This window comes from Aulonocara stuartgranti, assembly GCF_965226115.1.
Source record: "Aulonocara stuartgranti genome assembly, chromosome: 6".
In the NCBI taxonomy this organism is placed as follows: Eukaryota; Metazoa; Chordata; class Actinopteri; order Cichliformes; family Cichlidae; genus Aulonocara; species Aulonocara stuartgranti.
The window spans coordinates 35364393-35388658 of record NC_138944.1 but is presented as its reverse complement, the minus strand read 5'-3'; positions in this window follow the sequence as shown (position 1 = coordinate 35388658).

The window sequence follows — 24266 nt, the reverse complement described above, 5'->3', positions numbered from 1 at the left end:
AATTATTTTTTCAACCTGAAATTCATTGGCTTTGGCTTATTTTCTGTGAAGAACATGAATCCGAACTAATTTTCAATGACCTCATACTGTACCTCCCCCCACGCATTTACATTACATACAAGGTGTTCGGATCCACTGGACCCAGGCCTAATAAAAGTGTTGAAAGTGCAGGTCCTGTGTTCCCACACTCTGTCTTCCTCCTTTCTGGTGCTGCTGATGGTGTTTTCTTCCCCTCCTGCTCCCGCACAAAGTTGCAACATTGTTGAAAATTCAACTATCAACACCGTCTGCTCTTACATTCCCACACATTTTACCCTCTTTCTTGAGGGATCCAAATTTTCTCATCCCCTGTCCCACCTGCAAATTAGGGGCATAATACTATAAATAAGACTTTGCCAGTGTGGTTCTTTATCACAACTGATCAAGATGGCAAAAGATTATCTGCTGCGAGGGCCATCCAATTGATTTTGGAAGAGAGAGTGGCTTTGGATGATGATGCTGACAAAGAGGTTTCAGAATATTTCACATTTCTGAAAATTTAGAGTCTGACAGTGACTTTGAAGAAGAGGATGAGGTTGAGCACCATTTAGTAACAAAACGAAGACGAGCACCCCATCTGCAGCCAGCTCCAGGACCAGAACAAGCCCACCAGACAGCAAGTGAAGAAATATGGATGTCAATAACTGGTGAAATTGAATGGTCTTCTTGCCCAAGAAATGAGCCACCCTGCAGAGCTGTTACTGTGATAAGCCAGGGCCAACACGGCTGACAGTTACTCATGTGCAGGACATCAAGTCTTCATTTGAGCTTTTCATCCCAGATTACATCCAGAAAATTATTCTGGATTGCAGTAATCTAGAAGGAAGGTGTGTTTTTGGAGAGAGGTGGAAGGAGATGGACCAAATTGATCTGCAGGCCTACTTTGGGGTTCTTATCCTTGCAGGAGTTTTCAGGTCCAAAGGGGAATCCACAGAATCCTGTGGGATGCAGAAACCGGCAAGAACCTTTCCGTGCATCAATGTCTCTGGAAAACTTCCACAAAATTTCCAGGATTATCCGTTTTGATAGCCGAGACGACAGACCAGCTCGACGGCAGAGAGACAAGCTAGCTGCCATCAGGACAGTGTGGGATAAGTGTGTGCACCACCTACCCCTGTTTTACAACCCTGGGCCTAATGTCACCATTGATGAGCAGCTGATCCCATTTAGTTGTGAAACATATTGCTTCACGTGTAAATGTGTTGTCTTTCCACTCACTCCACTTGATTATAACTGATTTGTGTTTTTATAACATTTTATAAAAAAAAAAAAAAAAAAAAAAAAAACGAGAAGCACATTAATTCATAAATGTGATCTAACAAAGGTAAAGGGAAAAAATTAACCATGTTTGCTGTTCATATGGCTTGTAATTGGGATGAAGTAAACATCTGTTGAGTAATTTAACATAAAATTGTTTGATAGTGTTAATTTGGAAAGCCAAAACTCTAGCGGGTCCACCAGACCCATGAACACTGGCTGAGTAACAAAAATATGAACACCACACAAGGGTTAAATGGACTTACAGTATACAGAGCTTTTCTTTTAGACTCTAGTAGAGCACTCAAAGAACGTTAGACTGCAAGCCTCACACATGCACGCACACAGCATTTTCATTCTTTTAAGCCAAGGTTGTCCAACGTTGACACACTCATGTGCTGATGGATGCATCGGGATAATTTGAGGTTCAGTAATTTACTCAAAGTTGCAATTGTATTGCATATCTTCATTATGAGCATATGAAGGGAGGTAGGAACACTTGTTTACTTATTGTTGTTTGTTTAATGTGCTGAAGTTGTAGAATTTTGCTTATTATAGAGTTATAAAAACACAGCATTTGCCTCTGACACACTGTGTCCTACTATCCAGCTATGCACGTTTCTTCTTTGTCAGTATTGCTGGCCAGAATGCACTTTCTCTCTCGGCTAGGAGAACGTTGTTTCGCCTTATTTTCCCCTTCACTGCACACTGCCTCTGTACGCTATAATAACCAGCTCTATTTTAATTTAGTTGCTATCCAACCCACTGAAGACCCCTACCATGATTTCGTAGTGTTTCTCTTTCCCATCAATCCTGCTGTTCACTATCTGTATGTCATTGTTTGCTCAGTCCACTTTTGCATTTATCATTTCTTTTTTTTCAGTCATATATAAACATATACACATTTTTTTCTGTTACTGCCTGCTTACCTAAAGTTTACTTACATTTTTATCAAATAAAACTTTCACTATTTCATACTCTCACTACTTTTGAAACCCCTGCTGATTTCACAGACATACACAGTTTTATTGTGAGAGTCAAAATCAATCAAGACTTGTTTTCATTCTAGTCTCCATGAGTCTAATGAAATTTTAAAATGATGGGTAATCAAGATGGAACACAATGAAGCCATAAGCGAATCAATTTTATAAAAACATAATTAAAGGTCACTCTAAACTGCAGATTAAAAGAGAACAAATTAGTCAAGTGATTAATTGACAAGATGATAAAGAGCAGAATTGTCCAAATGCCCCCTAAATGCTAGTGGCTGAATGCCAAAAGCATGACATTCTTTGAATTATGAACTTCTTGCCTTAGTTGTCAATTACAGAAAAGTGTAAACTTGCCAGATTGTGAACAGTGTTTCATTGTGTTTCATTTCACAGCAGTTAAGGGTCAGCAACCTGCTATTAAAAGAACATTTTTAAGCAATTCTTGACATAAAATGCATAGATTCAGAAAACATATTAAAACTATATAATGCCTGCTTATAATTTTTACAGTAAGGTCCATAAATTTTCCTTTGACAGTAAGACAGGAGTTTTGCCTTTGTTGACCATCCCAATGGATTTTAAATCAAATAATCAAGATGAGACAAAGTACAGACTTTCCACTTTAAGGGGTTTAACAAAAGTATTCCATATCTGTTAGAAATAAGCCATTTTATACATAGTGCCAGAGGCCCAGAGCTTGAAAACGTTGGACAAACTAACATTGTTTTAGGTGGAAATCAGGAAACTGACTTGGCCTGTGAAGAATATTCCATTTCTTTGACTTGTGAAACTCTTGTTTTCCCAGTATGTAAAGTACTGTCCCATCAGTTTTGCATCATTTGGCTGAATGTGAGCAGTGAATACAACCCAGCACACTTCAGAATTCATCCTGCCACCAATAAAAAGTAGTGACCAGGTTCTAACGGCATGCTGTGCCATATCATTGGTTTAATCATGTTTGATAGATGATGTTATATACTCTGGATCATGATCTGTTCTTTTCCTTCTCTGTATTTTTCTTTTTCGTTCATTCTTATACAGGTTAATCTTAGATCCATGTGTTTTCTAGAACTAGTCAGGCTCTTTTAGATGTTTTGGGTAAAGTATAGTCTGGCCTTCTTGTTATTAAGTGTAACCAGAGGTTTGCACCTTGTTGGAAACCCTTTGCATAAAGGTATCTCTTGTGGTACACCAGTGCATCCTTTCTTTTCAAGAATGTACCTGACTGTTAATTTGGTCACTCCCTAAGCTTTTGATATATTTCTGAGAGGTTAACCCTATAATGCCCTTTGTATCATATTTGATACAAAAAATATATAATAAAAATATATCAAACACAACACGATATAGCAAAAAAAAAAAGTGGATTTTGTTATAAGGGTTAATAAACATCTCAGTTCCAAAAAATTAGAATTTTCTGGCTATTTTCTGATGGGTTAGGTCTTACAGGGTTAAGTTTGGTTTTCCAGTCTAATAGATTCTTTCACTTGCATCTCATATTAAGGGTTCCAGTAAGCAGATGCCAAATTCATGCTTAACTACTTAACTTGGTATTCCCTGATATTATTGTTGGATTTTACTTATATAGAGAGGCCCTGATGTTGGTAACCTTATTCAGTAGTTTCTAACATGGTTATTGTTGTTAAATAATCTTTTTGTATTTAACCCCTAGTCTGTACTTTGTAGGTTTATTGCTGAAACCTAACCAAGCAGGAAAAAGTCTTAAATGTTGTGCTTCAGAAATCTCTCTAACATTTAATTTGCTTGTTTCTTTTATACATTTAAACATGTCAGGATTCTGCAGAGCATGAATTTTCTCTTACATCTTTCTTTCTGAATATCAATCTGATACTTATACCCTATACAGGGAGTGCAGAATTATTAGGCAAATGAGTATTTTGTCCACATCATCCTCTTCATGCATGTTGTCTTACTCCAAGCTGTATAGGCTCGAAAGCCTACCACCAATTAAGCATCTTAGGTGATGTGCATCTCTGTAATGAGAAGGGGTGTGGTCTAATGACATCAACACCCTATATCAGGTGTGCATAATTATTAGGCAACGTCCTTTCCTTTGGCAAAATGGGTCAAAAGAAGGACTTGACAGGCTCAGAAAAGTCTAAAATAGTGAGATATCTTGCAGAGGGATGCAGCAGTCTCAAAATTGCAAAGCTTCTGAAGCGTGATCATCGAACAATCAAGCGTTTCATTCAAAATAGTCAACAGGGTCGCAAGAAGCGTGTGGAAAAACCAAGGCGCAAAATAACTGCCCATGAACTCAGAAAAGTCAAGCGTGCAGCTGCCAAGATGCCACTTGCCACCAGTTTGGCCATATTTCAGAGCTGCAACATCACTGGAGTGCCCAAAAGCACAAGGTGTGCAATACTCAGAGACATGGCCAAGGTAAGAAAGGCTGAAAGACGACCACCACTGAATAAAACACACAAGCTGAAACGTCAAGACTGGGCCAAGAAATATCTCAAGACTGGTTTTTCTAAGGTTTTATGGACTGATGAAATGAGAGTGAGTCTTGATGGGTCAGATGGATGGGCCCATGGCTGGATTGGTAAAGGGCAGAGAGCTCCAGTCCGACTCAGACGCCAGCAAGGTGGAGGTGGAGTACTGATTTGGGCTGGTATCATCAAAGATGAGCTTGTGGGGCCTTTTTGGGTTGAGGATGGAGTCAAGCTCAACTCCCAGTCCTACTGCCAGTTTCTGGAAGACACCTTCAAGCAGTGGTACAGGAAGAAGTCTGCATCCTTCAAGAAAAACATGATTTCCATGCAGGACAATGCTCCATCACACGCGTCCAAGTACTCCACAGCGTGGCAAGAAAGGGTATAAAAGAAGAAAAACTAATGACATGGCCACCTTGTTCACCTGATCTGAACCCCATTGAGAACCTGTGGTCCATCATCAAATGTGAGATTTACAAGGAGGGAAAACAGTGCACCTCTCTGAACAGTGTCTGGGAGGCTGTGGTTGCTGCTGCACGCAATGTTGATGGTGAACAGATCAAAACACTGACAGAATCCATGGATGGCAGGCTTTTGAGTGTCCTTGCAAAGAAAGGTGGCTATATTGGTCGCTGATTTGTTTTTGTTTTGTTTTTGAATGTCAGAAATGTATATTTGTGAATGTGGAGATGTTATATTGGTTTCACTGGTAAAAATAAATAATTGAAATGGGTATATATTTGTTTTTTGTTAAGTTGCCTAATAATTATGCACAGTAATAGTCACCTGCACACACAGATATCCCCCTAAAATAGCTAAAACTAAAAACAAACTAAAAACTACTTCCACAAACATTCAGCTTTGATATTAATGAGTTTTTTGGGTTCATTGAGAACATGGTTGTTGTTCAATAATAAAAATATTTCCTCAAAAATACAACTTGCCTAATAATTCTGCACTCCCTGTACAGCTAAAATTTTAGCCCTGATAACTATATCAATATAAGATCATACTTTGAGAGAACAATGTCATTCCTATCTTTTAGTGTTAGATAAAGGTGAAGATGAAAACACTTGACTTTTTTTTTTCAAGGACAGGTGGAAGTTTCTTTTTCATGATTGCAAGCATTTTCAGTATTTACTGAAGACAAGTATTTACCCCTAAACTCAGTTGAAACTTTAAGAGAAATGCATAAGAACTCTAGCCTCAGAACAGTCTTATGGCGTCCAGCGTCCAGTGCTATTAATGAATAAAGATAGCTAAGGTTAGTATAGGTTCATCCATTGATGGTTACAGGAAAAATACCTGTGATTTTGCTGGTTTTATATGAACACTTTCATATCCTAGTTGCAATATTCTGTTTTCTTTCAAGCAGCACAGTCATTTTGTGGAAAGCCCCACAGCACAGCAGCAAGCATTCAGATGATCTCATATTGATTACACAGCTTTATTGCGTTACTGGTACTAAGCATTATGCACAGTGGAATGCTTGCAATTTCCCGTTTTGCAATTTGCACCTACCTTTGTGTATTTTTATGAATGCGTGTATGCACCCATTAAACTGGGATGATACTAACAGAGAAGTTGCTGGGAGATGCAGAACACATCCATAAAGCAAACCCAAGTCTCATTAGGGTGACAGCACAGAGACAACATTACTCACGCCTTGCTCAACCTCTGTCTATCTTTCTTCCACCGTCTTCAGTCTCATTTCCTTCTTTATCCTCAGTTTCAATCGGCTTTTCTTTACGCGTCCTTCCTGTCACATGCCATCCTCAGTCTTTTCTTTTTATCTCACCTGCTCACTTCCTGTCTGTCACTGTGTTTGACTCTCCTCATCTTCTTTTAATCACATTTTCCCTTCATGTAACATGTAATTTCTACCCCCCCACGCACACACACACTCTCTTTTCTTTTCCTCTACATTTCTTGAGCACATTTCTTTCCGATGTTTTTTCTACACCTACTTATCATAGTTATTTACATCACTTGTCTAATTTTAGCTGGCTTTGTCTTACACTCTAGCTCTCTGTCCTCATCCTCTGTTCATCACTGCTGTAGCCAGAGCTTTGTGGATGACGTAATCTTTCTCACGACTACTCCTTCTGTTAATCTATCCATCCTTCGCTTTTTCTTGTGTGTCTCCCTCCCTGTTCCCTCAACCCTTCTTGTGTTTCCTCTGCTTACTGTGACCACTTTTCTCATTTCCTCTTGTCTTTTCATCCCCCTCGCTTTGATTCAGCTCCATCTTGTTCTTCAGCTGGATCTCCTTCACTGTTCCCTTTTGTCTTTCATATGATACTGTACTCACACTTTCCGCTTCCTCTTTACCTCTTTCTTCATGTTGCTTTATTTTCTCCTTCTCTATGTAAGTAATCCGTAAATGTGAAGTCAGTAATTTTCTGAGGTTATTTAATTTAGAAAAAATATTGTGTAATCATAAATATACATAGATTAGTGTGTAATTATGTCAAAAAATGCATTCTCATGAACTTTTAATTAATCCATGAAAAATAAACATGTGGTTTGCATCTTGTGGACATCTCACCTCTGACTAATTGCATTTTATGTAGGAGGCTTGAAACTGAGCACATATGTAGCATGCCAAAGGCAGAGGAGAAAAGAAGTCATAAGGAAGGAGGTGAAAGAGTCCTCTTCACCAAAGTAGCTGAAATGTGAAGGAAAGAGTCATTGCCATCGAGATCTTAATAAAATGACATATTCTTCCTCCTCATCTGAAGCCTCGTCTCCTGAACAATCAGTCAGGGCTCTAAGACATGAAAACAAGCATAAATAGTCTTATTTATTCCAGATATTGTCACAAATGCTTATTGTCAGCAAATTATCTATTTGCTCACCTACCTCAGATACATCACATATGTACAATTTCCAATTTTCCTCTCCTCGTCCTTGTTTTTGTGACCTTCATCTATACATCTTCATTTATTCCTCCTGTCTGAAACTCCAGGTTTGTAACGGCTCCTTTGCTATCGAAATCTGACGTCATTTGGCATGTTCTTATACCCCAACACAAGAGAGGTTACTCACAGTGTAATACGATGATGTGCTGACTGCAGTAATCCAGCAGAGGAAAAGATATGTTAATATGGTTATGGCGAGCTGTCAACTTCAATCCAGTGCCATGGACAATGAGCCCATCATTGTTTGGTGAATGCTGTCGTTGCAGTTTGTTCAGGCTAATGCAGCCCTGGGCTTTTAATGCTCACAAGTACACACTGGGCTTGATGGATAAGATTATGTGGGATTGTCCTTATTGTTTTCACTGTCAATCATGGCTACATTGTAGCTTGCCATCACCAGTGTGTGAATGTGTGTGTGAATGGGTGGATGACAGGTTGTGTAAAGCGCTTTGGGGTCCTTAGGGACTAGAAAAGCGCTATACAAATACAGGCCATTTACCATTTTTTACCATTTTGCCATAGATTCACTGACAGACAACATGTTTTGTTTTTATGGGTAGATGGAAGCATTTCCATCTACCCATAAAAACCTAAATTTGTTTTTTTTATACTTCAATATTGATGAATGAGAAGGCACTTGGCAGTGGTAGGGAGGAAGAGGACCTCAAAGAAAGTACTCTGACAGAGTCAGGCTCAGGAATGGCCGCCAACTTCCTCAACCAGCTGTACTTGAGACACAAACTCTGTGAGAGAGCAGACACAATCTAATGATATAAAATAACTGAACAGAAATACATGGGGAGTGCAGCCATGCTCACTGCATACCTGTACTGCGCCTGCTACAGGAGTAGCAGGCTCAGCCTATAGCAGCAGACCTAAGGGTTGCTTAAGGTCGACTGAAACACGATACTGTGCTTTGACGTCTTCTTCACTCTCCCATTTTCCTCTCCATGTGCTTATACACCACTTTGCACTTAATCATTAGCTATTTTTAATCTGTAGCTCAACTTGTCTTTTCCATCCCCTTAGTCTAAACAGTCATGGCAGATGTCTTGCCCTCCCCAGGCCTGGTTCTGCTTAAGGTTTCTTCCTGTCAAATGGACTTTTACTGTCCCACTGTTACCAAGTGCTTGCATAGGTGGGTCATCTGGTTGTTGGGGTTTTCTCTTCTTGTATGATCTTTACTTTATAGTATATAGCACCTTGAGGTGGCTTGAGCTGTGATTTGGTGCTACATAAATACAATTAGAAGTAAAGCAAAGTGCTTCATTGAGCTAATATGGTGGTATGAGGTCTCTAAGGTGGGAGGGGACTAGTTTATCAGCATCATTCAGAGACAGGAAAGCAGTGATGAGAAGTTGGCAGGGTTAACACACTTTATTTTAGCTTCCTGTGACCCTCCTAATTTGTGAAGTTTTGTGGTTTACCAGTGCAGCAGTCATGGAACACAATAAGGCAGTGTCAGAACAGGCCTGAAAGTTCTACCTTTTGGCCTAAACTTGGCCCAAATGTCTAACAACTCAAACCCTCACCAGAATTAGTCAAGCTCCTATTCAGTCTAAATTACAGTCATGTAATCCAAGTTGTTTATGGCCAATCCACATTAGAATTTCAGGCCAAACAATTTGCAGAGACAATGTTCCATAAAAAGTTTTTACTCATCAATAGTTTCCTGTCCTCTGAAGAAAGCGGCATTCTGTGATCCAATGCATGTGTCAGCAAAATCTTTTATCTCAAAGGATTCTGAGGTAGGTCACTTGGCGGACATCCTACCATGAAGTGATTGATGTCTCTTGAAAGAGAAAGATCTGTATGCTTCTGTCTCAAAGGGAATCACCTTTCACGTTTTGAGTATATCAACAAAGAAGCCTTTTAGGCTTATCATGCAACTCTATGTCAGGTGATTGTGCATTGGGACAGTGCTGCTGACTCAACTGATGAATAAATCAACATGGAAGGAATCTTCAAACTTAAAACTGCTGTGTCAGCTGGTTATTTTTGCTTTTTTGAAGTCACACTCTGCATGTCAGTAGTGTAGTGATGTAGAACCTGTGATTAAGGTCTAAATTAAAGATAAAAAGGTATCAGTGCAGTATTAGGTATATATGGAAAGTTATAGTCAGATAAATAGTTGACTGTGTGTCGCCCACCAAAATAAAAGCATGTAAATGAATATCAGTAATGCCGTGTGTTAGAGTTCCTGATTAGCTGAACCTGAAATGACAGCAGAGTTTCCCCTAAAGGTTAAAATGCTTTTCAGTAATGTTTTATTTTACTACAGAGTTCTTGGGGCCAAGGTAAAGGAAGGACATACAGTAAGTAGGCCATGTTATTAGGTGTTCCAGATATTCTTGGCAGCACCTTAAGTACACAACTATCTCTATGTACGTGTGGGCCTCTCTGTAGAACGTATGGTCTGATCTATTACGTGAGATCTAAAGTTTCAACAGGTCTATAGGCAGACCATGTAAATTTCCAAATGATTCATCCATGTATAGAAAGTACCAGCACTAGATTAATATCCCAGTAGATGTACATCAAACATTCTTTTATAGCAATGCTGTACTGGCCCAATGTTGTCAGTAATAGGAATCCTTTAGCCTGAGGTTCATTCTGTGCCTCTTAGTATAGGGCCTTAAGACTTTGTCCATATAACTTATGACAGTCATTTGCTGTAGTGCAGGAGTTGGCTGTTTCTGGGGTGTTAAAATATGGCTCTTGGTTCTGCACTGCTTGGTGTAGATTTCATGCAGGTTGGGTAATGTGCCTTTGGTGATGTATGTGGCTCTAAATAACACAAATGTAAAAAGTCCTTTGGAAAGGGGTCATAATCCTGAAAAGCCCAAGGTAAAGTATAGAAGTAGTATTTCATTTGGGGTTTTTTGGGTTTTTTCAAGTGAAATATGTAATTTCACTTGCTATTGTTAACAGTGTTGTTAGCCTTACTTGCTATCACACTGGAAGCTGGTAATGCAAAAGCCACCAGGCATCACCCCAATTATGATGTCTAATTTTCTACTTACACCATTGTGATTAAAATGGTTTAATACAATTACATTTCTACAGATACCACTAGTAATTGTAGAAATGGACGAATGTGCTGTACATCAGCCTGACGATACTCTAATCAGTCAGGCTTAAGAAATATTTAAAACTTTAATATTTTTGAAACCCTGCCATTACATACTTAGTAGCGCTAGGACTTGCAGGTGAATGGTTACAGCAGGTATGTTATGAACGCAGTGTGACTAAAAGCTACTCAATTATCAAAAAAGTCCTCCGTTTACTTTCCTAAACCCTCTTCTTGTATCTAATTGGGCCTGCTTTAATCCACACCTCAATCTGCTTGTTAGTCACTCAATCTGGATCCAGAAACTCATCCGCACAATCGTTCTCTTCTTCCTTAACTCTAGGTTATCTCGCTTCACTGATTCAACTTTGATCATGGTGGTGAATAAATTGCACCTCTCTGTGTGCCTAAAGCAATGTTTAATGGCCCTGAAATGCTGCTGCTGGCACAGAAAACTTTGCAGTGCCTCCTATTGCTTTTGCTAACAATGCATGGCTGCATTGAAACACTTCTGCAGGCGAAGACTAGACAGAGATCACAGGGGATCATTTAATATGCCTTAACAAATAACAGTGTGAGTCTCACAGATTTCCTTCTCCCCGGTGCAGATACAATCCTGAAGAAAGCCTTTACACTGATGACTTAGCGTGTAGAAGAGTCCGCTCTCTCCACTTTCCAGCTTGATGCTGTGGTTTTTTTGTATTTTTTCAGGACATTTTTCAGGTCCCTGACTCATGTCTTTTGTCTGTCTTTTGAGGAAAAAACTAAAATCCCCATTGTGTATACTGGTAAATTTTGGTATAGAGATATGGTTTAAAAATAGGTGAATAAGTGTCTTTTTGTACAGCCTGATTTGGTGGGGAGGTGTGGGAAGATCGGGCGCCCACCTTCCGGCTCTCCTCTCTGCTCTCTCCTATCATGTCCCTTTTGTCTTACTTCTCTCTATCACCTTTTCTATCCCTTTGAAGAAGTGAGGCTCTATAAATATTGAAGAGGTAAGTATTATTTCTTAGTTGCAGTGAATAGATACAAGAAAATAAACTGTAGAAAACTAAACAGAAGAAAGAAGAAGAGAAATAACAGTTTAACATATACCAGTGACACACTCTGGGGCCTGATCAACCCTGGCAAAGCCTCCTTGGATGAGGGTGTCTAGTGATAATGGCCGAAAAACCCGATGAATGCAAGGTCCACTACTGACGATGTGTCCCAAACTGGTAAAGTTTCTGGGCTGCCTTTCCCTCAAGATTTTCTCAGTTTAAAGCAATGCATTATCAGGGATTGCAACATCTAATCCTTTTACTGAATAAGTAATTGGTTGTTTGCATTGATCTGTATTTTGAAGGGATGGAAACACAACTGTGCATGTTTGCTGTTTGATTGTGAGATAAATGGCCAATTAAATCATTCCCGGGGGCGAAATTTGAAAATGAGACACTCCAATAGAGGTTTAGATCTTTGGCTTGAATGAATCTGTTTTAATCTTAGCAACATTGATATTATTGGATGACTGGTCAATTACTGTTTAACACCCTGATAGAATGTATTTAGTGGTTACAATTGAATAATTTTGGCAAATTGAGATGATAAGAAGGACAGCATAACGTAGTTAAATTTAAATCTACAAGAAATAGATATTTATTTATTGCATTTTGCAAGTATCATTACATTCAAAAAAGGTCGACTTTTTACTTTTTTACCCAGGTCACCATGTGTTTGTGTGCCACATCAAAACTCAAGTCATGATTATCACCCATCTCCATCTGTTGCTTCCCTTTCCAGATATTTGTTTTAAGAATATGGTTGAAATGATCTTGAAAGTGAAAATGCAGCTTGACTAATTTGTTGACTCTTGACTAAAATGACTTGATAAAACTTTCCAGTAGAGACTCTTCTACACAGTCAATATTTTAATAAGTGTTCCTGTTGTAGAGAGCTGTGTAGTTCCATGTGTTTGACTAAAAGGAGAAAAATGACAGGGCCTTTTTTTGAATTTCAAGTGTTTTGAGTGGTCAGCATGGTGGCATGGTGGTTAGCATTGTTGTCTCACAGTAAGAAAATCTTGAGTTCAATTCATTAAGAAGTAAAAGTGTATTGTACAGCTCGCCAACGCCCTTTGATATGATATATTACTCTACATGGGTTCTTAAAATTGTTTTTTAAGGTTTTCTTTGACTTGGGGTATAAACAATGATCAATCAATCAATCAATCAATCAATCTTTATTTATAAAGCACTTTTAATACAGAGAAAATGTAGCACAAAGTGCTTTACATAGTTAAAAGCAGCCCACCCCACCCTCCAACTCACTCCCCACACTCTCAATACACATATATCCCCCCACCCACACACACATACACACACGCGCACACTTAAAGAGTAAAAATTGGGCTGGGCTCGCATGAGCCAAGTGAGGAAACACTATAACAGGGAGCCGTCTGCACCGGGAGACGGTCACAGACCGCAGCCTCCAGGCTGGGCACACAGCAGGAGGGAGGCAAAGGAGCCCCCCAGCCAGGCTGAGAGGACCCCAGAGACCCAGCAGCCACGGTCAATAACAGCCCCGGTGCAGAGAGCGCCCTCCGAGGAAACACTGGAGATATGACGCAATACAATACAAAAATGATGGTCAAGGCTAAATGCTTAGCCAACCTAAGTACTCATGTCCCACAATGCCTTGTGTATTGTTGTGAGGTGCTTTAATAATGCTTAGGTCCTGAGAGCATGCTTTTAAGTCCAGCTCTGCTTTTACTGCAATGACACTGTGTCTGGGATCATCGTCTTGCTGGAAAAGGAAGCATCTTAAATGGGGGATCAATTTTGATCCCCAACACCACTGGCTACAAGTCCTTTGACCTCCTTGAATGTAATGTAAAGTGCAGTTCTTGTGTAATCTAGCATGTAGCAGTAATTCCTACCTTCTTTTGCTTAATAATGCCTTCTTGACATCTATTTTTTCCACAGAAACTATTTCTAATGACAGTAGATGGATTGCCTGAAGGGCTAGGTGCATCTCTCAGCAGGTAACAGGTTTTCTTTTTTTTTCTTTTTTTGCCCGTCCTGTTTGGCTCTTTTGCCAAGGTGAAGAAAGATGCCCAACGGATTTACTTTACCAAGTGGACCATCCCAGCCTTAACGTAATGGTCTATTTGATTCACCTTTTATTGTTTATTTTATTTTATTTTCACTTGCTAAATACAGGACAGACTTGACTGGGGAAAAGAAAGGAGAGAAAGAAAGAGGGAAAGAGAAACAGTGGGGAAGAGGAACAGTGATAAAGGGCAAAAACCAAAAGCCAACAAAATAAGCAGACAAAAATACATATATCAATCACCTGGATCACCTGTTGAGAAAGAAAAAAGAGAAAACAAGCAGAAGAAAAAAAAGAGTGCAATATAATAAACAACATCATGATGATCTATGTGAATATAACAGTAAATACTAAATATTAAACATTATTGTGCAGCACGTAAGATCGACAGCGCACAGTGTGCTTTGAGGTAGGAGCCAAAAAGGGTGTAGTGTGTGAGCACCTGTGAGTGTAGATCTGTGAGCATGAACGCGCTTGTTTTCAAAAGGTTCCTTCATGTAAGGATCAGCTAGAGGGTGTGGAGGGCCACAGCACCGTCCTCCAGGGCATGAAGCAGGTATGGAGGAGATCCAGGCTCCACACATCCAGAGGCCCTCAGAGCACAAGAGACCAAGGAAGACCAACAGAGGGGCAACCGCGCCACTGTCCCAGAAAGAGCTGAGGAGAGCCCCAGATGAGGGCTCACTCAGCAGCCGCGAAGCAGAAGCCAGGGGGGGTTGCAGTGACGTGCCCGTGAGCTCCGCCGGCAGCCAGCTGTGCCTGAGTGACCGAGCCCCAGGCCGAGAGGTCGAAGGCACCCCGCCCCTGAAGTGGCCCGAGCGAGCCCCAGGCTCCAGGCCCCGACAAGCAGCCACCAGGAGTGTGCCAGTGTGTACCTGGACACCCATCCCCAGACACAAAGACCCACCAACGCACCAATGTCTGAGGGCGTCTGCCACTGGCAGGGGAAGTGGTGGGGGGAGATAGGCCTCCATACCATGGAGGGCCTGAGATGTCCCCAGAGAGGTGGCGTCTGATACCCAACCTGACATATGGACACAGACATACAGGCACACACAGATACAAACATCCATAGAGAGACACTGTACACACAATCACACTCCCCAAGCGTACTCTAAGCCCCAGGTCTAGGTACCCTTGCCCTGGAGGGGTAAACTGCACCCAGATCCAGGTAGTGTTACTCTTTTCCCTGGGGTGGAGAGAAGCAGACTGCCCCGACTCCGCAGCAGGGAGGCCCCACATTCCAGACCCCAATCGGACAGCCAACTCCTCCTACCAGCCCCCCACTCCAACAGGCAGCAGAGAACGGGGGGTGTGTGAAGACTCCAAACCTCCCTCCGCCCGCTCGGTAACAGGTTTTCTTAAGGGCATGACTTTCAGATACTCTTCATTTGCCCTTTTTCTATGACCCGCTGTATACCATACCAAGGTATGCCAGGATTCTGGTGAACAGCTCTTTGGAAATCAACTTGTTGGTGCAAAAATACTTTTTGGGGGCATTTTTTGGAGCTAGAAATGGGAAAAGGGATGTGTTTTTGTTTCTAGTTGCTACTACCAGCTACTAGTACCTATTACTTGCATTAGGAATCATGTGTCAGTGTTAAACACAGTGTCGGACAGGGTCGTCTGCAGTACGGGGGCCCCACAGGGAACGGTTCTGGCTCCGTTCCTCTTCACCATCTACACTGCAGACTTCTCCCACAATTCCACCCAGTGCTTCCTGCAGAAGTTCTCTGATGACTCTGCAATAGTCGGCCTCATCACTGATGGGGACGACAAGGAGTACAGAGGTCTGACCCAAGACTTTGTGGACTGGTGCCAGCTGAACTACCTCCAGATCAACGCCAGTAAAACCAAGGAACTGGTGGTAGACTTCCGCAGGCACAAGCATTCTCCACTGCAACCACTGAACATCCAAGGTATGGACATTGAGGCTGTGGACAGCTACAGGTACCTTGGTGTTCATCTGAACAATAGACTGGACTGGACTCATAACTCAGACGCCCTCTACAGGAAAGGGCAGAGCAGGCTGTACCTGCTGCGGAGACTCAGGTCGTTTGGAGTGGAGGGCCCACTCCTGAAGACCTTCTATGACTCTGTTGTGGCTTCTGCTATCTTTTATGGTGTGGTCTGCTGGGGCGGCAGCATCTCTGCTGGGGACAGGAAGAGACTGAACAGGGTGATCCGAAGGGCCAGCTCTGTTCTAGGATGCCCTCTGGACCCAGTGGAGGTGGTGAGTGACAGGAGAACGGCGGCTAAGCTGTCATCCCTGATGGACAACATCTCCCACCCCATGCAGCAGACTGTGACAGCACTGAGCAGCTCCTTCAGTGGGAGACTGCGGCACCCACGGTGTGGGACGGAGAGATTTTGCAGGTCTTTCCTCCCCACTGCTGTCAGACTCCATAATAAAGACTTTAACTGATCAAGCACACACATCCATACATATGCAATAATACTAAGTGCAATAATCCTTTCTGTCATCGTTGTATTTTTACTCAGTTGTATATAGTATTAGTATTCTATTTTTATCTTATTGTATATTTATTTTATTTTATTCTACTGTATATAGTATTTTATTTTATTCTATTCTGTACAGTTGTGTACTGTATTTATTCTTATTGTATTCTAATTTTTGCTTCATAACTTTTGCACTGTCCACTCCTGCTGTGACAAAACAAATTTCCCACGTGTGGGACTAATAAAGGTTATCTTATCTTATCTTATCTTATCTTAAACCACTCACAAAAACATGGTCAGTTACATACACAGTATAATATAGCATGCGTTTATTTCTTTAAATTCAGAAGTTACTGTGAAGCATCGATTAATTGGACAGAAATATTCGGTGTTTGTTAAATACACACTCAACTCAATTGTATGCTCTTTTTTGCTTCAAGTACTAATATCACAAACATTTTGGGGCCTTGGACATTTAGCATTCTGAAACCTCTTTTTTTACTCATGTATCCATGTTTTAAGTAAGTTACCGCTGTCATATTTCACAGGCTATTAGCTCCAGGTCAACTGTGAAGCTTTTACTCTGCACAGTCAGACAAACAGATGTTTTATGTAGGTTAAAATAATATTAACTTACATACTGACAGAAAGGAAGTGCTAGTTTGGATGTATGATATACATATCACACATTATATTGGACTAATACATGTATCATGCATTTAACCATACAATCTTATTTTGAAGCTTGCTTATTTATGCAGGAAAATATTTATCAGTTAAAAGATGTCAGCTGTATTTTTGGATAGTGTATATGTATAAATGTTTGTGAATGAGTCGGACCCACACTGTGTTTAGTAATTGTTTGGTAGCTAGTTTATGGCACACACAATGCTTCCAGATCGGCGCCTCTGTGTTTTCTGTGGCGAGCTGTCCAGCTGGCTCCACACTCCACTCGCCCACTGTCGGTCCCCGGTGTCGCTAAAGAAGGAACAGAGTTCATCAGTCTAATTCCCTCCACCTGGCCCTAAGCCTCCTTGGCACTGCCCCCCGAGCCCGCTCCACCACCCCTCCTCTGCAGCGGAGCCAAGACCACACCTCCCGGCCACAATGTTCATTCTGTCAAATTACTAATATATGTCAAGTATTCTGTGATTTATGAAGGAAAATCTAATGACAATGCTCTCAGTCTGTCACAATCATATATATACCACATATGAGTTTTTTTGCATAGCTTCTTTAAAAGCTGAATTTAAAGTGCATTGACAGACGAGCAAAATCAGGGCTCAGTCGTGGACTCATGCCACCCTCATTATTGTCTTGATTTTGTTCATCATTGCCTTATTACATCTCCCCCTGATGTGTGTAGTTAGTTCTTCTTTGTGAGGTCTTTGCCTTTCCACCTTTCTGTTCCTGTGCCTCTCTGTTTTCAGTTTGTTTCTGTAGCTCTTGGATTTTGTTTATTAGCTGGCTTTTCCTGACACGTAGTGCAGCACTTTGTGTTTATTTCAAGTGAGTTTTACAAGCAATAAAAAAGTTTTTTAGCTACTAGAAACTTCTGTCTCCCTTGATACCAGCTGCTGGGTTTGTGGAAAACACAGATTTCTAACTGGAATAGATACTCACTATAGGGTAAATACCAATTCAAAGTAATATAAGATGGAAAGAGGACTACAAGAAAGTTCATAAAAGTTGTCTTGAAAAGTAATTTTGAGTAACACTCACACACACACACACACACACACACGCTGATTCTTTTCTCCTTGGGCAGCGTGTCCCCTGCGGCCCTGGATGGCAAGAGCACCGGCACGTTTTTGATTTTTTCTTGGTTCCTTGAAATACTTGATACTCCATATACCATTTTAATACCATGGTTAAATAAAAATAAGGGAATTTAGAGAAACACTTTTTAAACTTAAATAATTGTGTTTCCCAATTAAATTTACTCTATGAATGTTACACATGATAACATTTGGTGCTTAACTCCCACGTAACATGTTTTATTATTAGCCACAGCTGTTTAACTATCTTAATGATAACAGATTGCTAAGGTGGCTATCAGATAAATGCCAATAGTTAAAGAGCTAATATTAGTATGCGTGCTGGCTTGGTTAGCTATGCTAATTGTTTATGTTGACTCAATAGCTTTGTTGAAACTCTATATTTACTGACCTCAAAAAATTCCATATAAAGACCGGAGTGTCACACAAGGTACTTCACAGAGTTTGTTGTGCTGCTGTTCATCTGTTCGGCTCTTAGTGAAGGGAAGCTGTGTACTTGTCTTTTGCAGCAGTGCCGTGTGTGAAGTTGTGCGTCAGCTGGAGGACGGAAAGCTGGTACCATTTGTGTTAGTGCTGTTGCAGACGAGTAGTAATTTTTAGTATCAATTAGTATCAGAGTACAAATTTTTCAACAACCCTACTTGGTACATGCTGAGCACAGTATCTACGATATTTTATTTTTTTAAAGAAAAAAAAAAGCATTTTCAGAACTTACCACAAGTGTCGGTTCTGTTGGCAACACTATTTTTTTTTTTAAAAACTTTAGCATATTGTTAAAATCAAATTAAAATATACATGGAGCCACTGGATAGGTAGCAGAACTGGGGTGATGTTGTCTGCTAAAGCCTGTAGAAACTAGTGGAGGCGGTGTCGTAACTTTTTCATTTGTGCCAGAAAGCAGGAGGTTACAGAGAGTCAAGCCTAGAGAAAATAAGCTTGTGAATGACTTTTCCCAGGTCACCGTGTGAGAGCATTCATCTTAAATTGCTATCAGCTATTATTACACAATGGTGAAGCATCTCATATAAGCAATAAATTTAACCTTAAGCTCAACCTTGTCATTAGGCAATAAATGCCAAATCAAAATGGCTGTAAACATCTGCCCTGGTTAAGCTTTCTTCAAACCAGCAAAACTATGTACAAGATCACAAGTTATACTAGGTCATCATATCCCTCCAGAAAGCAATCCTTTTAGATTTCAAAAAGTTTACATTTTGAATATTTTTTTAAAATACTTCCATAATTACTAACTATTAGCTAAATACAACAAGACTAACCGGATGATGCATATTTCAGCAGTAGAGAAAAGACAGCAACAACCTGGAAGAGATATTTTTATCCAAATATCAATGATTGCTTTGCCACAAGTGCCTCAATTCTTCATGGCATGGAGTCAACAAAGTGCCAAAATCACTGCGGGGTGGCTGTAGCTCCGGAGGTAGAGCAGGTCATCCCCTAATCACATGGTTGGTGATTCAGTTCCTGGCAGCTCTGGTCTATATGCCAAACTATCCTTGGGCAAGATACTGACCACAAATTGCTCTCTGATGCATTCATCGCTGTGTGAATGTTAAGATCAAAAACACATGAATGGGTGAATATACACACACACACACACACACACACATATATATATATATATATATATATATATATATATATATATATATATATTTAACCCTCCTGCCATCCTTTAAAAAACTCACACCCATCACCCTAGGGACCATTCTCAGCCACGCCATAAAAAGACCATATATCCATATTTTATTCCACTTTAAATTAGCCAACCTTGTAAAACTACTTCTCCCTGAAATATTCATGTAAAGTTTTAATTATATTTTCGTTGTTTTAACCCTTCAAATCCCAGTGTTATTACATGAGCGCCCTGTGTTATAAGCCCCAAAAACCAAAAAACGAAACTAAATATTTCCACAAAAAACCAGTTGAAGTAATATGTGATTGTCATTATAAGTAGGCCTTTAGATGGACCAAAGATTGGCACCAACATACATTTTGACCTGCCATTATTTTTTTTGCATTTTTTTTGCAATTTAAAAATTAAAACTTCAAGGCCCTGAGTCTTCATTGACATCCAAGAAAAGAAGAAAAAATAAAATCATATGATGATAATTTGGGGTTGAAAAATAGCGTTTATAATGGAAGTCAATGGGCAGAAAATGGTCCCCAGGGTGATGGGTGTGGGGATTTCTGCTGCTCAGCCATTTTAGGCTGATTTAAGGAATTCACACTGGAATATTAACATTGACAGGTAAAAACTATCCTGTGGCAAGTTTGGTTATATTCCACTGAACACAGTGGAAATGGCAGCCATTTAATACATAGCAGTGGCACAAAAAGGTCCCAAGAAGGCAGGAAGGATATATATACACTCAACAAAAATATAAACGCAACACCTTTGTTACTGCTCCCATTCCCCATGGGATGGACGTAGAGACCTAAAATTCATTCCAGATACACAATATAACCATCCCTCCCAAACAGTGGTCACAAATCAGTCCAAATGTGTGGTAGTGGGCACATCTGCCATATTGAGATAATCCATCCCACCTCACAGGTGTGCCACATCAGGATGCTGATCTGACATCATGAGTAGTGCACAGGTGTACCTCAGACTGCCCACAACAAAAGGCCACCCTGGAATGTGCAGTTTTGTCTCACAGCAAAATGCCACAGATGCCACAAGCAATGAGGGAGCGTGCAACTGGCATGCTGACAGCAGGAATGTCAACCAGATCTGTCGCCCGTGCATTGAATGTTCATTTCTCAACCATAAGCCGTCTCCACAGGCGTTTCAGAGAATATGGCAGCACATCCAACCGGCCTCACAACCGCAGACCTCGTGTAACCACACCAGCCCAGGACCTCCACATCCAGCAGGTTCACCTCCAAGATCGTCTGAGACCAGCCACCCAGACAACTGCTGGAACAATTGGTTTGCACAACCAAACAATTTCTGCACAAACTGTCAGAAACCGTCTCAGGGACGCTCAACTGCATGCCCGTCGTCCTCATCGGGGTCTTGACCTGACTCCAGCTCGTCGCCGTAACAGACATGTGTGGGCTAATGCTCACATTCGATGGCGTCTGGCACGTTGGAGAGGTGTGCGCTTCACGGATGAATCATGGTTCACATTGTTCAGGGCAGATGGCAGCTGAGAATGTCCCAGTTCTTGCATGGCCAGCATACTCACCGGACATGTCACCCATTGAGCATGTTCGGGATGTGCTTGACCGGCGTATACGACAGCGTGTACCAGTTCCCACGAATATCCAACAACCTCGCACAGCCATTGAAGTGGAGTGGACCAACATTCCACAGGCCACAATTGACAATCTGATAGACTCCATGCGACGATGTGTTGCACTGCATGAGGCAAATGGTGGTCACACCAGATACTGACCGGTTCTGGGTCCCCAGACCCCCAATAGAGCAAAAAACTGCACATTCCAGGGTGGCCTTTTGTTGTGGGCAGTCTGAGGTACACCTGTGCACTACTCATGATGTCAGATCAGCATCCTGATGTGGCACACCTGTGAGGTGGGATGGATTATCTCAATATAGCAGATGTGCCCACTACCACACATTTGGACTGATTTGTGACCACTGTTTGGGAGGGATGGTTATATTGTGTATCTGGAATGAATTTTAGGTCTCTACGTCCATCCCATGGGGAATGGGAGCAGTAACAAAGGTGTTGCGTTTATTTTTTTGTTGAGTGTATATATATATGTATATATATATGTATATATATATATACGCACACGAGTTCCTTTCCCATGGAATCAAGATTTAAAAGATTATAGAGCTGAGGACAGTGTGTACACGTATACATAGTATGTCATTACTTGTCTGACACAGTTGCCTATTATGCTCACATAGGATAAGTACTCTTTGCAGCGGAAAGGTGGGTGGCTTGTATCAGACTGTTTGATGGACAACAAAATGAATAGAGTGGTGGATGTGATAAAGAGAGTGCGAAGGAGAAGTGAGTGGTTATTCAGTAAGGAGCCCACATACACACATTCACGCAAGGGAAGGAGAAAGTGAAGTTTTTGTAGGAAGAAAAATCAATAAGCGGGGCTATGAAAAATGAAGCTGCTTCCCAAAAAATCCTATTTCTCGTTTTTATTCCTCTTTTGAGCATGATAAAATTGCATTTTGAGCCTTTTGAAACAAGACTAGAGTATCTTTTGCACTAGAAAACGTTCATTTTTATAATAGGGAGAGAATATCTGATTAACAAAGTATAAGCTCTAGAAACACATATGTGTCACAGATCACAGTCACAGATCTAAATTACTGATGAAGGCGCCATCAAAATCCTATTTTCTGCTATATACTTTGTCATATCTGTTAAAGTATGTAAAAGCCTGTCGTGTAAAAGCAACGCTTAAGAGAACAGTCGAGTTGTACTTTACCCTGAAAACAGAAAACAAACTTAACTGGGGGTTTCTAAAGCTCCAGTCAATCTCAGTGTAATACACTAAAATGCTTACAGAAGTTATTTGTCTGGGTCCACTGACTAAATCCAAATTAGAACAGACTGAAGTAGTCATTTAAAGGACTTTGACAAGAAGCCCGTGGAACTAATTAAGGACCATGGTTTGTGTTTGAGAAAAATTATATTTTGATACTGTGCATTTCACCCCTAAGAAGCAAGCATTGGATGTTAATTATTCATCAGTGATGTTTAAGTTTTGTTGTCCAACAAATGAGAGTAGTGGTAAGATTAGAGGATTTGAGATCCAATTAAAAGGTGAGACATCGACCCCAAATCAAGTCACCAGCCAAAACTGGTAAACATAATTTTAAATTTAGGTTCTACATTTTGAATTACTTCAAATCCAAGATGTTGATTACCTAAAATTAATCTTTATTCAAATTTTCATTTAAATAAAGCTAATAAGGAAACATTTCTTTTAGGTTTCTTTGCGACTGCGCTCTCCAAAATATTACTGCACACATACAATCTGATGTACTTCTTACAGCTGACTATCAGACCTGAAGGTAACTGTGTACCTTTATTTTTTTGTTTTTTTGTTTTTTATTTTACTTAGATCATTTATATCTCCAGAGGCTGTAAAAGGTACACATGCTGGGTGCAATTTGCTGATGGGGGATCCCCCAACCCTCTGGTAATGTATCCCAGCCTCTGCTAAATAGTTTTTATCCTCTATGGTGTCATAATTGTATCTGATTCCACTCTATTAAATCAGAAAGTATCACTGTTTCAGTGTTAAAAATACTCTTTATTAAGTAAAGGAGAATCAGCGTGAAAAAAATTCCTAAAACTACTCCAGCAACATGTTAATAACTTGCCTGATCACCATCGAAATTTTTGGAAGAGGTGAGCTTTGCAGCTTCTTTCTTTTAAGTTGTTATATTGCACCTATGTGCCAGAACTGCTGTCTGTGACATCCTGCAGGTATGTATGACGTTTGTGAAGAAATACACACATAGTTTGTTGGTGTTGCAAGTGAAAGTGCAACTGCTGCGATGGGCTGATACAGAGGAGCAGTCACACCCCTAACTGAAAAGATCAACCCTAACCAGACAGACCTTTGTTCACTGTATCATTAAAAGCTAGAACTTGTGGTCCACGATGCTTTAAAAAGCATTAAATTTCACATGAGTTATATTTGCACGTTTATTTACTTCAAAGCCTGCTGGTGATATCAGTAAATGTAACAGAGTTGCCTCCTTCTCTGTCCACAGACTTTTAGATGAACATTTAGATGTACTTCTGCAGGAAAGCAGAAAAAGTCAGTCATCAAAGCAAACTGTTTTCTGAGTAAAACGATAGAAACACATATATCCCTATTGTAAAAGGGATCTTTTACATGTAAATTGTGCGTGTAAATCACTATACAGACAATTTAGAGCTTGGTCAAGTTCATAATTTATTCTGTGAATGTCACATTGACTGTAGTACAGTAATAAATACTGTAACAGGCTTCACATTATATAGCTCCACTGTAACAATCCTTAGGTAGGTGGTACGTGTCAAAGTAACATCCACAAAGATAGCATGATCCAAGGTTTCCCAGCAGAACATTGCCCGAAGCATCACACCACCTCTGCTAGCTTGCCCTTTTTCCATATTGAATCCTGGTGCCAGGTGCTCCCCGAGCAATGCACACATACCCAGTCGTGTAAAGGAAAATGTAATTCATCAGACCAC